Consider the following 16,156-nt stretch of genomic DNA (forward strand, 5'->3'; position numbering starts at 1 on the left):
CTAGCCTGGGATTGGTATAAATTAGCCTATCTTAAATTATTTCAGGCAACTTTATAACACTTTTCTTCCTTGCCAACACTAAATTTAACAACAGAAATGGTCAAATAATGGTAAATTTGTTATTGTTCTGTTTCAAATATACAGGGATAAACCACGCACTCATCAAAAAAAACATGAGGGCTTGCTTCCTCTTGCAAGTCCATTACCATTGTTTTGAAGAGCCTGTGCTACCCACAAGTACTTATGCAGGGTTTTTTGCTTTCTTGTCATAATAATCATTTACTATTTCAGCAAATTAAAACTTAGTAAAGTCTTGTACTATACTATATAACTGGATGTTTTCAGACTTTGGCCATTTTTCAAAACAGCTAGACTTGCCTGTGAAGAAAACATGATGAAAATCCTAAGTTAAAGAACAAGTAAATAGACCTTTGCCCATCAGGACAATAAATTTACGCAGAATTAGTCAGTTACCTGGGGTAAGGCAAAAGGAACTATGTGATTTCAAGCTGCAAAACTCTAATTTTAAGGTAAGGAATATGCTGTTGCCTGTTAGGACCCAGTGGGCAAGGTTATGATGAGATATATTCTGAATTTCACTCTTATTCATGGCACTCTTAGCCAAGTTAGGGTGGGGTGCTGTATCTTTTAAGGAAGTAAGGTGAAGTGACAATGCACCCTTTTGTTCTATTCTACGATGTATGTTACTCCACGTCAGGGCAATAGCCTTCAACCCCTAAGGGAGGTAAGGACCTAGCACTGTAAGTTAAGTTAAGGCTAGGAAAAGTAAGGTCAAGTTGCTTTCAGGAACTGTCCTTGTGACATCTTTGTCCATTATAATGTATTTTGTAATGATACAGATTAGAGACATGAACCATGTATTTTCCCAATTGATTATCTTGAAATTTATGGATTTCATTTGTTCTTGGTTTCCCACTGTGATCCCCTTAACTCTTATCTCTAAGGGATGGGGAAATATAAAAATAGCTTGCACCAAAAATAGGGTTAAAGATATTTAAAACAAGATATAAGCTGTGGGCCAAAACATACAGTTAAAGCGTATGACAAGAAATTAAAGTATTAATTATTACCTTACTGTTACTGAAAACATGATCATACGATGATATAATAATCAGGTTATGCTTGGCTATGGTAACCTAACCTTCCTCTAGCCTGACTCATGCAGATTACAACCAAACCTGTGATTGATATCTGCTAGTAGTAGCCTATCTTGCAGCAACGAGCCAGGAACGATATACACACATAAATCTAAATACTATCAGTCAAATTCCTGTCAACGACTGGCAGGCACCTCTGAGAGAAATGCCCACCAACCAGAAAACGAAGTTCTGCAACGATTAAAAAAAAAACAAAAAAACTCTCGGTGTAAAACAGACCTCAGAACAATGGAATGTGGTGATAAATGACAGATGTATTCGTTTTTGCTGCGATATCTCCAAGGGCCTGTCCTCAGCTTTATCCGGAAGGTCGGCAGATGCTAATCCTTCTCTGCAACACCCCGTTTCTACTGACATTTTAAGAAATTCTCTGCCACTGACAAGGTGCACGAGATCGGTCCTTATTTTCGACATACACGGCTCCCTCGCGGTACTTTCCGCCTTCTTACCTTCTCTGTAGCTTTTACCATCCCTCGGCCGAGGAAGTTCGAGGGAGTGAGGGGATTGCGTTGGCGAAATAGGGTCAAAATATCCCGAAATAAGTCGTTTCCTTGACCCTTTGTTCGCAATGTTTACATCGGGAGGACTACGACACTCGGGGTGCGTTCATAACCTCCGCAATACGAAAGTTTTAACGCTACTTTGCTGGGTTACTTGCGCGTTCCAAAACTGCGAACGCACCGTCGTTATCTGTTCCAGTCCGGCAGGAACAAATGTCACTGCATTAAGAATCTCACCCAAGCATCGCACAGTATCAGTATTAGGGTTGCAAGGGGGATACAATGCACGATAACCGCTATACATATTCATCATTAACATTTCAGACGTATTTTGAACGCTCCCGAAAGGTTGCCAAATCGATCTTCTGTAAACTCTGTGAATCGTACCTGGGCTGTACTTGCTCTACAGTAATTGTGCGTTTATAAAACACCACAGGTGATGCCAAGCCATTAAAATGAGAAAAATAACATAAACACTTACTTACTTCTGATAACCGTGTTAGATCCTGAGTTCACGAAACTTTGAATGAACTAACTTGAACCAAGCTGTTACAGAAAAATCAAATTCCCTCACAAATGGTTAGTAATGAAGACACTGCAAATTATCTCGATATGGACGGCACACTGATGGCAAACTTTGTGAGACTGCGTGTTTCTAAAGTGACATTTAAGAGGAATTCCACTGAAATATTTATTCACAACTTGTGTTGCCACGGGAACTGCCGGATGATTTTGGAACATGACTACTAGAGAGAGCTATATCTTTATAACTAGACTTACATGATGCAATCTTCATAAACAATTTAGAAATATGTATGGACACAGTATATACATATTTCCTTACTGACCAATGCACTTCACTAACATACCTGCGAGTGCTAACAAAGTAGAAAGCTACCTTTCTGTTCTGTCAGAAGACTGAAACTGACAAGAAACTCTTTGTAATAAGCAGTTACGTTTGCCGAAACATTGTGCCACGCAAACGTTCTTTCACACAGCTTAGCAAAAGTGGAAAGCGTATCACAGCTGTTATTGACACGGCCGGGCAGCGGCACGCAGACCTATATGTGGCAAAAAATCATGTCGGAATTCACACCAGATATTTCTGAATGAACACAACTATCGATAACGACACAATATCACTGCCATGGTCTTAGACCGTGATCACTGACTTTACCTGTTTTCAGCACTTCGACAGAATCAGTAGGTTAATGACCACCTGGATAACATTATGATTCAGGTGCGCTCTTGAAATATACTGAAGGAACATTTAATGAGGAAGGTAATGACACTTACATTGAGTATGCACACTTGTGCGTGCGCGCGCACTTAGCAATTATCGTTCCCGTTTAAGTGTAAGTTATTCCTTAGGTATAGTGTATTCGATAATTAACGATGTTAGTGGTTATTTTTTTTGTGACTACAGGATATTTTTTTGCTAACGAGGCTTGCATATGGAGTGACTAATATTGTGGAAAGTTTCTGCACAGTAGTTTCATCCATTGTGCAGTTCTGGGACGAATGTGGCAGTAACTATCGTCTTGATTTTCATATAAAGCTACCCCCTATCAGGCCATATATATATATATATATATATATATATATATATATATATATATATATATATATATATATATATATAGAGAGAGAGAGAGAGAGAGAGAGAGAGAGAGAGAGAGAGAGAGAGAGAGAGAGAGAGGGCAACCTCATTTTGGAAAACTACACGCCACGCCGTCTAAAACGAAAAAATGGCATATGATAAGAAATAAAAACACACTCGTATGTATGTGCGTATTTATGCGTTAATACATGCTCACGAACCACCACATAAAAATCACAGTTTTCTGTTTTCGTTTCCATAAGTCTAATGCAACCTTCTCTCTCTCTCTCTCTCTCTCTCTCTCTCTCTCTCTCTCTCTCTTGTTTGCTTCACCTGTCAACGAAGATCAACAGGAGTTTTGGGATGCGCAAACACCTGACAGGTACACTACATGTAGAGCTCACAAGGGCAGGTACACGCTACGCTTTTATACACTACAATGCCATCTACCATTTCTTAAATGATGCATTGCTACCTTTAGTCAGTACAAACGCAAGTACGAATTAATTCGTGCATATGTCCATGTATGTATCATATTCATAAAATCTTCGGACAAACTCCAACAGATGGTGTGACAATTTACTCCAACGCAGTAAGCTTAACACAAAATGGAAATGTCTAGACTAATGAAGACAAGAACATGAACCAAGTATGAAGAACCGATGAGGCAATGACTTTTCCCGAGGTCCCTATTGAATGAAGAAATTTAAAAATAAATACTTAACAGAGAGAGGTATAACGCATTAAAACAAGTCACCGGTAGGTCTTGCAAAACCCATGATGTAGTCTAAAAAAAAATGACCATCATTACTGTAGCTAGGACAGAGTGACTGATAACAGTTGAAGATCGATAAATGACGAACTGCTTAAAAAAAAAAAGTCCAATCAAGGAGTATATACACAAAGTGTAACTTTCTAGAAACTGGCAGCTCGGTTATAAATAAAATGGTAGTGAAATTCTTATGAGAGAGAGAGAGAGAGAGAGAGAGAGAGAGAGAGAGAGAGAGAGAGAGATGCCCTGAGAGCTAATGACGCATTTAGTAATTCATCATTGTAAAAGGCCACGCCACAACTGGGTCACTGAAAGATTTACGAAATTAAAAAGAAGAAATATTATCGTTCTTTATTTTTAGTGTTAGCTGTCAAGATTGGCATTTAACAAGATTGACAGCCTAAAAAAAAAGTCGAGACAGCAACAACGAGAACCTATGTCAACAGGTAACTCCCAGGAAATAATGCACAGGAAAGTGACGAGGGCTCAAGAAAAATAAGAGATGGATTTCACAAACGATATTTACATTTGAAAAGCGCCGTTGGGAAACTGAAGCCAAATGGTATAATCAATTTAGTCAAAGGCAGCGAGGAAATGTAGGCCTAGTGTGTGATCTAAAAATACCAGTTATTGTTAAGCCTATTGTTCACATGTATCAATTCTTATGGAAAAATAAAAACCAATATTGATAACGAGTACGGAATAATTTCGAGTTTTCAATTCAGTTCTCATGATACAGAAGAGGCTTCGAAAAAATTACGCATTTCCCTTTAAAATGCCGATTCATCAGTAACTTTTGCTAAACAGCGGAGTAAATATGTATTGTACGGTTCATTTTGTAAGGGGAGGAGTGCTGAAATATTACGTTGCTATTAAGCTCCATCTCTGATATTGTCGAAATAAAATGACACAATTCACGCAACTGGGAATCATATAATCATCAGAATTATCCATGAAACTGAATGCTAACACATCTAATAAAGTTCACCAAAAAGTCGAGCGAAGAATAGTGAGAAACATGACACTCAGTCACGCATGCCAACGATATGATCCTCACTTGTCCCCGAAGATTACCATAAACGACCGCAGATGGCAAGAGATTAGGCTTATCGATGAAAATGACAGAAGCGCCCCTCTTATTTCGATATCTGGATGTTTTTCTTGATGATGAGATTTAATGTGAATAAAAAAAATCTTTCAAGAATTCTGAGGAATAATATGCGATTTAAAAGGCATTAAAATATTTCGCGTTTTATGAATAAGCAATGGCGACTTATTTCTGCACATACAAATCTGTGCATTCTCTTAAAACTTAAAAATAAACTTCAAGAAACATGATTAATCGTGAAAATAACTGATGAACGCGTAAAAACGAAATTAACTAATGAAATCAACCTAGTTTGGTCGTCGAGGAATAAGCAAATAATAACACGAACAATAAGACTAGAAAATATGAATAGTGTGGCCTAACCCGTTACCGCTCGTTTATGTCCTGGAAGAGAGCCCATGAACGGGCGCGCTACGACACTCTCATCCTTGCATGTCTCTGACGAGAAAGAGCAACGATATTCTTTATTGGATTACATAACCAGACTGGTTGCTAGGTCTGCATTTCGTGTTTCCCAGATGGTAAACTGAAAAAAAATTTAATCGGATAAGAATTTAACGACTTTTCAAAATAAACTACATAGACAACGTTAGCAATAAAGCAACGATAACAGCAAATAACCACGAAAATATATAATTATAATGTTAAAATCATTTATTCCACGTTCAATAATACTTCGCCCCAGGTACACGGTTAGGCCATACCGCGAAGACGCCATCAGGTAACGGTATATTTATTCGTGCATTACATAATGCATAGCCTAGGCATCTGACCTACCCAGAACATCGCATGCGGTACGTTCTTTCCTCACCGCAACTATTTTAGGGCTGCATTTTAAGCTAACCGTGATTAACTATTCCTGATTATTTTCGCTGTCTTGAAGGAAATTTAAGATTAGCAAACTAGTGAAAGGCTGTGTCGTTAACGGGATCTTTAATCTTGTACATCTATAAGCCAAGCGACAGATTTGTCTTTCATTCTCTCGTTCATTAATCCAAGCTTGCATAATTTTCCCAACGTCATATTTTCTTTAGACATAATTCAAGGCTTCTATTTATTATAAAAAATGTAACGACCATGTTATTTTATTAGTCCCAAAAGACATCTTTAAGTAAAAAAAGCCCATGGTTTAGCAGGGATTACGGATCTCTTTAAATACTGGGAAGATTGAAAGCGATATTTATTCCATCTCCTCAGTATATCTTAACGTGAACACTGCAGTTCCCTTACGTAGAGGCAGAGAGCATCCGCAGGATAGGAATAATTACGCAATATGCATGGTCACGGACCCAGCTGACCTACTTTCGTTTTAGATACGAAATAACTGGTCTGCTGCAGCACCCGGGTGGACAGTTGCCAAGGACACATTTCCTTAAACTTTATCGATCCGGACCCAGCATCTATCCTGCGCCAAGATTAACGTTCCCGTCGGAAGAAGGATGTTAAACTGTAAAGAATATGACGATACATAACTCAGTCATAATATTCTTGACGTGGATATAGTCGGGGAAGGCATTACACGCCTATGAAGCAACTTTCTCGCTCTTGCGCGAACAGCTGATCGGAAATGGCGGGAAAGTTGAATTGTGGCGCGGAAATCAATTACTCGCCATCAATTCTCATTTACTTTTCTTGTATCGTTCGTGTGATTATAATAAAATGCTTAGAGTGAAAATACACTGTTCTGTTTGAAGAATTTATCTCTGCCACGGTACTGCACGAACTGCTGGATTTGGTGGGCCCGGTGGGTAAGTTTAAATTGGGTCGATCGGTATCATACACTGCTTGCGAGAGAGAGAGAGAGAGAGAGAGAGAGAGAGAGAGAGAGAGAGAGAGAGAGAGAGAGAGAGAGAGAGAGAGCACTTTTTAAATTAAACAAAAAATAATTTGTGATCAACGAAATATTTTGTGCTTTTGCTGGAACGGTGCTCGACGAAGAAATATGAAAGTCAGCTCTCTTTCTCTCTCTCTCTCTCTGCTGAGTTGGTAATGTCATGCTATAGCTTCAGTAATTCAAGTTAGAATAATCAAAGGTTTACAACCCAGCCTAAAACAAACAATTAATATTACAAGTCCGCACTTATGACAAAAATCTATTAACAAATAATGAGTATTTTTCACAAATCCCTCCAAATATATTTACTCAAGTTTTAAGAATATCCATTTGCCCTAACTGTGATTTTTGTCTTAAAGATAAATATTGAAATATTTCTTAATATGTTCACGAAAACATGTACTTGAGTAATTTAAGTTGGTACTATACTAAATACTACCTTCTTTTCCTGGTAAATACATTTCACAGACTTGGTAAGTCTTACTGTCTCAATAGCAAAAGGAAAAACTGTCACCACTATATAAAGTAAATAGATAACAAAGAAACAAACGCAAGAATAACAATTTTTGCGTTTCGTACACTGATGCATCATATGCTTAGCGATAAAAGTCGGTTCAAAAAGAGCAGAAACCGCTAACTCTAAGCAGACTTCCTCTTGAAACGATGAGAACATCTCCGAATCAGAAGGCTATGACTACACCACCATATAAAAGCGATTAGGTCTCGGATTACAAAAGTTTTGCATCGAGATGACAAAAATTCTCTGACAAAATAAAATAAAACAGATTACAAGACTCCAGAAAAGTTTATGGCGAGTTGTCGCAATACCGAGAAGCTATAAGGCGACCAGCTGTGAGCAATGAAGGGCTGTCTGAAGGTTTCAGCTCATGATATTCGAATCCTTTCGTTTCGGTGTTTTCGCATACAAAAGGGGACATTATTGCCAAGTTGTGTCAAAGAAATTAATCCCCAAAGCACGTTCCTTTTCATATGAATTACCAAATTACGGCCGTTTTTACCAGTCTCTCTGTGATGGAGACTCAAGTCGTTAATAGCATCTACTCACAAGTGCACTCCATATCTTACCTCACATTTTCCCTCTAGAGTGAATTACTCCTTAAGGTGGTAACCCTTTTGACTTTCAACTAGTTTGTATCTTGAAATGAAGTTGAAGCCCTCAAGACTTTCTTTTACAACAGTCGATTATCAACCATGTACATAAATCACTGTTTAGGCCTACAGAGACTCAGTGGGTTTTTAATGGTACAGTACTAGCCCATACTGTGACCATGAAATATTAAGATTTATTAGTGAGAGTTGTGGGTTCCCGAGAATGGAAACAGACTGAGATCTCGAAGACTGAGAGTGTGATGATAAATGATAATTCTTTAGTCTTGGTGCTAAGACTCCACTAACGCGTGGACTGCCCACTCCAGTTAGTAGCTTCCCTGAATTCAATTAAAATTGATAACAAATGCTTGCTTATTTGTATAAGGACCTCTTTATTTAAGAGGAATACCAATACCTCATCTCCCGGTTTCAACATTTTAACTTTTACTTACTTCTTATGCTAGGCTGAAACCTCAATTCTGCCAACGATAGACTTTTAAGTATCTGTTGAAAAAGTTCGACCATGATAGTACTACCTTGATCACAATGTAATACCTTAGGGAGACCAAAAGTAAAGATCTTTTAAGAGATTTCCTCTTCTGGTTTTCGAGTAATGTTCTCAATTGGCAAAGCAACTAGAAACCTGTTCATAAGGCAAGTATGGTTAGAATACACTCATTCCGTTAACTAGTTTTAGGCCGAGCACCAACAGTCAACGTTGACTTAGTGGATCGAAGGAACAGGTAACGGTAGGAGAAGGAGCGAGAAACAACAGCTGTGAAAGCTCCAAGACCGATGAGTGAAAAATGTAATAAAAATACCCTGATGTGAAAGATTATTGGAATCCGGAAAATGGAATCATGGCCGAATTCCTCGGTTTAGTATTTGACGGGAAAGAAACAAGAAGTCACCATATTGAGCAATCCATAGACTGCAAAATTCTACCGAATAAAATGTGGTAGTGTGGCAGGTGTTCAACGGTGGAACATTTAAACCATTTACCGCAAGATCGCTCTATGAAACCAGCGCTCAAAGAGCCGGTAAATAATACCAAAATGATTTAGAAAGAGAAAGACCACAAAAAGCTATTCATTGCATAAGCAGCTTTTGTGGGATTCAAGAATCCCATAATAAACTGACCAAAGATAACTTGGCTTGCTTTCTTCACGCTATATATATATATATATATATATATATATATATATATATATATATATATATATATATATATATATATATATATATATACATATACATACATATTTGTTAAATACGCTAAATTTGTCAAGTGTGTGTGCGTGTTTGCCACACAGGCGTGTAAATGGAATTACAAAAATAGGTGTCAAACTGGTAACGCAAATATGACCAACCGATTTAAGTAACGACATTAAAAAAACATAAAAATTCAGAAATATTCCTAAACCGGGACCGTTTGTGGCTTTGGGTTGGTTTGGTCAGAGATTAAGAAACAATGTTGGCATGACGGCACTTCCGTTTCTCTTCTTACGGCTATGAAAAGTAAACAATAAAACTGGATTGCGACTAGTTTTTAAAAGTTTGTGATTGCATCAACAAAATTATTATAGTGACTATAAAGATAAACAGGAAACATTTAATAAAGCAAGCAACATGTTCTGAGTTATTTAAAAACCTTAATTGTCTCATGAACATAAGTGAGCTACGTGATGTGTAAATTAATTCGTATCCGGTATTCATGCACGCACACCGTGTTGGGAAACAGTTGTGTGCGTGTGCGCGTGCGCTCACACACACATAGGCTATATATATGTGTATATAGAAAATGCTGTTTTGTTTTTCCACTAAGGCCACCCTACAGAGGAAACGGTTTAATCCTGAATATATCAATGAGAGTGACATAGAGAATCTTCACTACTCATAATACTATATACCAATTCAGTACAATATCTTAATCAACAGTTATATCATTACCGAACGCCCCTTTGAGTCCCGTAACACAGTCATCAATCTCTCTCTCTCTCTCTCTCTCTCTCTCTCTCTCTCTCTCTCTCTCTCTCTCTCTCTCTCTCTCTCTTCTTCTTCTTCTTCTTCTTCTTCTTCTTCTCCTTAGTACTACGCCATCCTCAGGAAGCAGAGTAGAAGGGATCTCATCCTCCTTTCACTTTCGTCAGCACTTAAAATACAACACACAACCGCAGGATGGTGGAATACTGCGCCTACCTGTTCTGGACTTCCTCCTCCTTTTGCTGCTTGGCTGCGTTTGATTCCATGGCACAAGACTTGGGTCATATCATCGGTGTGATAAAGGACACACAAACACACGCACTCACACACACACACACACACACACACACACACACACATATATATATATATATATATATAGATATAGATATATATATAGATATATATATATATATATATATATATATATATATATAGAGAGAGAGAGAGAGAGAGAGAGAGAGAGAGAGAGAGAGAGAGAGAGAGATAATTTAACACATTACATTTGTTAAATTAATATATGTCGTTAACTATATTCTAATGTACACATGATGATTTAATTTCAACTGGTCTTCATTTCTAAATTTATCCTAAAGGGTCTCATTTTTAAGCAAGACGGTCTTTCTCTTCCCCTTACTTGGCAATTGCAATTGCTATTATTCCCATAACCTGCGATAATGATATTATCATCACCACCACAGTAGGTAGCGTAACCAGCCCCGTTTTTTTTTTTTTAACTAATAGTGAGCCAGTGAGTTAAAGACTTGATTCGATAAGAAACCGCGGATAAGATGCTTCCAAGTTTTACACATCCACCAACAGAGCCACCATGTCACGTGACAATCAAGGAAATCAGGTCATTACGCGTGCTTAGTATCCGAAAGCTCAGGGGCATTTTAGGTAGAGCTAGGCTCACATTAGTTTCCGTCTATAGTTTGTTTTATTTCACTTGTTTTTTTATGCCTTTTATTTTTTCCAGCAGTCAGTCTCCCCAGGTGTGACTGCAGCTTTGCTGATACTGAAAATATTAATAATAAAACGGGTGCTCACAGCTCAACCCCTACCAGTCCACCCAATTGCGAAATGGGTACCACCAGCGTCTGCCAAGGTCTAGGAAAAGGACGGGGGCTAAGAGCTTCATCCAAAAAGCCTTGCTAAGAATCCTTACTCATCTGGTACCAGTCCCTCTAAAATAAGAAAAAATGCATGGTAAAAAAGATATATATATATATATATATTATATATGTGTGTATTTTATCTTTCATTTTTAATACCTACAATGAAGTCTCAACTAATAGTCTCACTCACACTCTCTGGATAAGTTTTTCACTGCGAGCCTATATCTAAGAGCAGAAAATAAACGAAGAGACTTACCCCTACCATAACAGGATTCAAACCCACGCACAGAGGATCTAATATGAACGCCCTAATGCGCCACGGCACTACGACAGGGATTAGCTATAGGTCTAGTTCAGCTCACGCATGCGCATATCTGCCGAATGCTGACTTATCTGAGGTCCGCTACGGCACCAGTCCTTGAGTCACTGTGAAGATATCATGTTGGCAGGTGGTTCTAACCATTTTTTTTACCATATGACAGACGATTGCGTGCAGGAGCACAAATTAAATAAAGACGAACATATTACAATGTTCAGACAGTGGATATTTATTTCTTAATGGACGACAATCTTCGCGCTTATCGTCTAAGTTTCCTTTACTAGAAGTGAATTAACGAAATTTTGCAAAACGATTTTTATAGACATTTTCAGTAAATAAAAAGTCATTTACACACAGTCACACACACACACAAACACAACAACATTTTATATAAGATATATATATATATTTATATATATATATATATATATATATATATACAAAATATATATATATAAACAAACTTCATAAGTACAACACGTTTGGTACATGATATGAATGTCACGCACGCTACTGGCAAATATACGTACACACTCAAATGTAATTTACCGTAAAAGTGGAAGTAGCTTTGTGAGAAATAAGTGATTAAGAAGAGCCTGGATGATTTCTCTTAATCATATAAAGTTGGCTGCTCGAAGCTTCAGGCAACATGCCTTTAGGCTGACGATGCATCGAGTTAAATGTCTAAATTATTACATTATAAAATCAAATCAAATTGGGCTGACTCAGTCACTAAAGTTTTAATCATTCTCGTCATTTAGACATTTTATTCGTCTTCTTTCGACAAAACTGTGTCACTTTTAAAAAATGTCGATATAAATTGATGCAATATTCTAAGCAGAGAGGAAAGAAGTGATATTAAAAACAAACAAGTAAAAAATGCGCCGAAGTTTCTTCGGCGCAATCGATTTTTCTGCACTTTGTATAATGCGGTATGAGCCGCGGCCCATGAAACTTTCAGCCACGGCCCGGTGGTGGTATGTCTTATAGCGCTGCCAGACGCACGATCATGGCTAAAATTAACCTAAAATAAAGTAAAAACTACTGAGGCTAGCGGGCTGCAATTTGGTATGCTTGACGACTGGAGGGTGGATGATCAATCTGCAGCCCTCTAGCCTCCAGTAGTTTTTAAGATCCGAGGACGGACAGACAAAGCCATCCCTAATAGTTTTCTTTTACAGAAAACTAACAAATATTAACGAATTAAATAAATATAAAATACAAAAATAACGATTAAGACGGGAGAACATCACTTACAGATAACGTTTCAATTTTGAAGTTCAGTGAGTCTACAGAAATGCAGCCACTGAACACCCACTTCCCGAGTATAAAAAAATATTCATTAGAAAGCAAAATCCCCAAACGTCATCTTGGAAACGGGCCTTTTCACTTTCAGTCAGAGGTTCAAAGAATAAGGGGCGGCTACCATATGTCTCCGTAAGTCATTTTTTTCATAAAAAGTCCCATAAGAAATATAACTGCCGGCGTGAGTTACGTTGTCTCTTTTTATTTCATAATCTTTTTATTTTTTGTAACTTTAGAGATCAGGTGCAATAGAGCAGATTGTTAAGTGTATAACTGTTATTGTCGTTAACTGATGTAAGTGTCAGTAATGTTATGTAATAATAATAATAATAATAATAATAATAATAATAATAATAATAATAATAATACGTGAGGACTGATGTTATATAACAATAACAGCGGCAACAAATAATAATAATAATAATAATAATAATAATAATAATAATAATAATAATAATAATAAAGAAGTGTGTTTCTTGGAATTCAAAATTCAATGCTCACAAACAGCGCTACGCTTGCTGTTCTTTCTGGGTCTCCAGAAACATACTGTAGCAAGCAAATAATAATAATAATAATAATAATAATAATAATAATAATAATAATAATAATAATAATAATAATAATAATATTAATAAACGAAAAAAAGAACACATCATAAACACCGAATCCATCCAACCAACATTCACAACAATTCACAAAAAAATGAAACGAAATAATTACTTCTATTGGGAATGGATAGGAACTTTGCAGGAGACTCCAGAAGGTGGGTTTAACGGTCTAGGAACCTGGCGGATGTTATCGACTGTTTTGTCTTAGCTGGGGAGTGTTCAGATGGCGATCCTATCCAGTTACTAGGATGCTAGCTACTAGCATCTTCATCTTTCGTTAAAGTAGCCTTTATGTCAAAAACTCAAATAGGATATCATGTGGAAAACGCAGCCACAATGTGGGCAATCACGTAGGAAATGTGAAAACCAAAGTTCTCAGTCCAGTCTGGTATCCTCTACGAGTTTCTTTTCTTAATGATGCACATATACATTATTCATTTAACCTCATCTTTGCATCAAGAAGACGTAATATTTCTCCCTGCTCTACGCATTCTTATCGCGTCGGAACTTATTCTTCTTTCTTATTATGTCACCAACTGCTTCTCCGCGCTTTTTATATTTTGCGCCTAACGGCAAATTCTGCAACGAAAACTTGAATCCTAATCGATTACATGAAGGTGAAAAACAATCGAATCGATTTGCAGTTATCTCGTTCTTTCATCCATGAAGGTCATTCTGCGAGATAATGTTGAAAACCATCTGGTACTATTTTATTTGACATTGAAAAGTTTAGCACTATAATGGATGACGGGAACATCAGTCGTGAGGTTTGGTATGTTCTAAACGAAGCCTTCATCTAAACTGATTAGAAATTTCATCAGTATACATATATAAATGATCGTGAGGTAATATTCAAAACACAACGGAGTCTACATTAATCTTTCAAGGGAATGATAATTATTAATTGACTCTGCTTCTCACGATCCAGTTAAGACAGAGTGATATACGATCTATGCTGAAACACATGGCACTGATCTGAAGTGATTCTTGGAAGGCTACTGTCAGAAAGGACGAATGAAGAATACTGGCTTATAACAGATCTAAGTAAAGTTCAAGAGGTCTTTGGACATTCACATACACCTTATTCTGCAGATATTACTTTAGGCACTGCTTTCGATAACCTCTAGAGTCTAGACCATCGGCCTTGCATACAGTCGGCTAATGCTTGGAAACTCGAGTCAACTGGTTTGTTCCAACTTCCTTACTCTAAAATTAGCGCCTTATACTTTTCAACAGTTACTGGTCACTTCTAAAAAAGAACCCATGATGGCACAAGACCCGTTTACAATGAACCAACTAATAAAATTCTAATATGTGAAACTATGCGCTTTCCTCTTTCTTGACTTGGCGGTTAAACTGCATTTTCAGAGAGAATCATTTTCATCACCACGATAGTATGCTTAATAAGGACAACTTCTTTTTGATATATCAAAAGATGACCTACGCAAGAATATACATTAACATACAAAACACCGGCTACTGAAAAAATAAATGAGTGGAATACAAAATTCAGTCACAAAGTCACTCATACTTTGAATGGAATGGAATAGACCCAGCATTCAAATTACTAAAAAAAATTTAAACAACATACAGTCGAGCCAGTCTCCAATTTGCTTTTTCATACGAAATGTTAGGATGGGTGAGAAGCTATCTTATGAAGGGTTTCACCTCCCTGAGGTCAGGTTTGGCCTAGCTGAGGGGCATCTCGTTCAGATGGTATACATTTGACGGAGTAATGAACACCCTCGTTCAACCTCGTTCGGTGCACAAAATCGAAAAAAGTCACGTGAGTTTAGCGCGCTAACCACTGCGCGACTACGAGGCCCGAGAGAGAGAGAGAGAGAGAGAGAGAGAGAGAGAGAGAGAGAGAGAGAGAGAGAGAGAGAGAGAGAGAGAGAGTTTAATAGTACGAGAAGAATATTAAGAAAATCAGCCACGGCATAACGCGGAATAATCCAGAACCATCTTTAGTCTAACAAGTTAAAGCGTTCGTTTTATTCCACCCGGCAAATCAGCCCAATAATTTAGTTGCTTTAGCCAACAAAAACAATACAATAAGAAAGGCTCCTTGAAAAAGACAGCATGTTCAATTAACTTAGGCCTATTAAAGGCTCTCTAAAGATAGCAACAGAAATTCTCACGCTCCTGAACGCAACCATCGACTTTCCAAGAACAGCGCACTAGAGCGAGCTTAGAGTTAGTGCATTCCCAGGCAACAGAGAGCGTCATCAAATATCTCTTAATCTATATCCGTCAAGGCCAACAGAAACATTTAGTCTAACATGTGTTAGACTCACAACTGTGGCAGTTCAACATAAATATTTAGTCTAAGGTGTGTTACACTCATTATTGTGATGTTTTCATTTACATCATACAGGGTTGTTTATTGCTACTGCACACACACACACATTATATATATAAATGCAAATATATGTGCGTATATATGATATATATACAGTTTATATTAAAAATATGTAAAACTTGCATAAAAGAACTTCCACATTGGATAAATCAAATCTGCATAATTACCGGACATTAGGTATCTATAACCTACCACCCACAAAATCAGTAGAGTACATAACTACAGCAATTATAAACACAAAAATCTTCCAGCAATTATGAACACGAATCTTCCAGCTAAATCCAGGCACTCTTCTTCTACCAACTTTTCTACTATAACTGTGAGCTACTGGTACGTCAACCAGTGGTGTATTTGTTACT

At 37.4% G+C, this 16,156-nt stretch overlaps 1 protein-coding gene across 3 annotated transcripts in view; it reads right to left on the minus strand.

The window, feature by feature from the left end:
• Positions 1–2,672, minus strand: part of sol (small optic lobes) — a 32,139-nt gene extending 29,467 nt beyond the window's left edge. The window contains exon 1 of one of the 3 annotated variants that reach the window (XM_067083129.1): positions 2,548–2,672. The gene's annotated coding sequence lies outside the window, so the exon portion shown is untranslated. Of the gene's footprint in view, positions 1–1,397; positions 1,530–1,627; positions 1,783–2,547 lie in introns of those variants that run through there. The other 2 variants (XM_067083126.1, XM_067083127.1) reach the window with 2 other exon arrangements.
• Between the last annotated feature and the right edge of the window lie 13,484 nt (positions 2,673–16,156).

Source organism: Macrobrachium rosenbergii, chromosome 40 (genome assembly GCF_040412425.1).
Source record: "Macrobrachium rosenbergii isolate ZJJX-2024 chromosome 40, ASM4041242v1, whole genome shotgun sequence".
Taxonomy (NCBI): Eukaryota; Metazoa; Arthropoda; class Malacostraca; order Decapoda; family Palaemonidae; genus Macrobrachium; species Macrobrachium rosenbergii.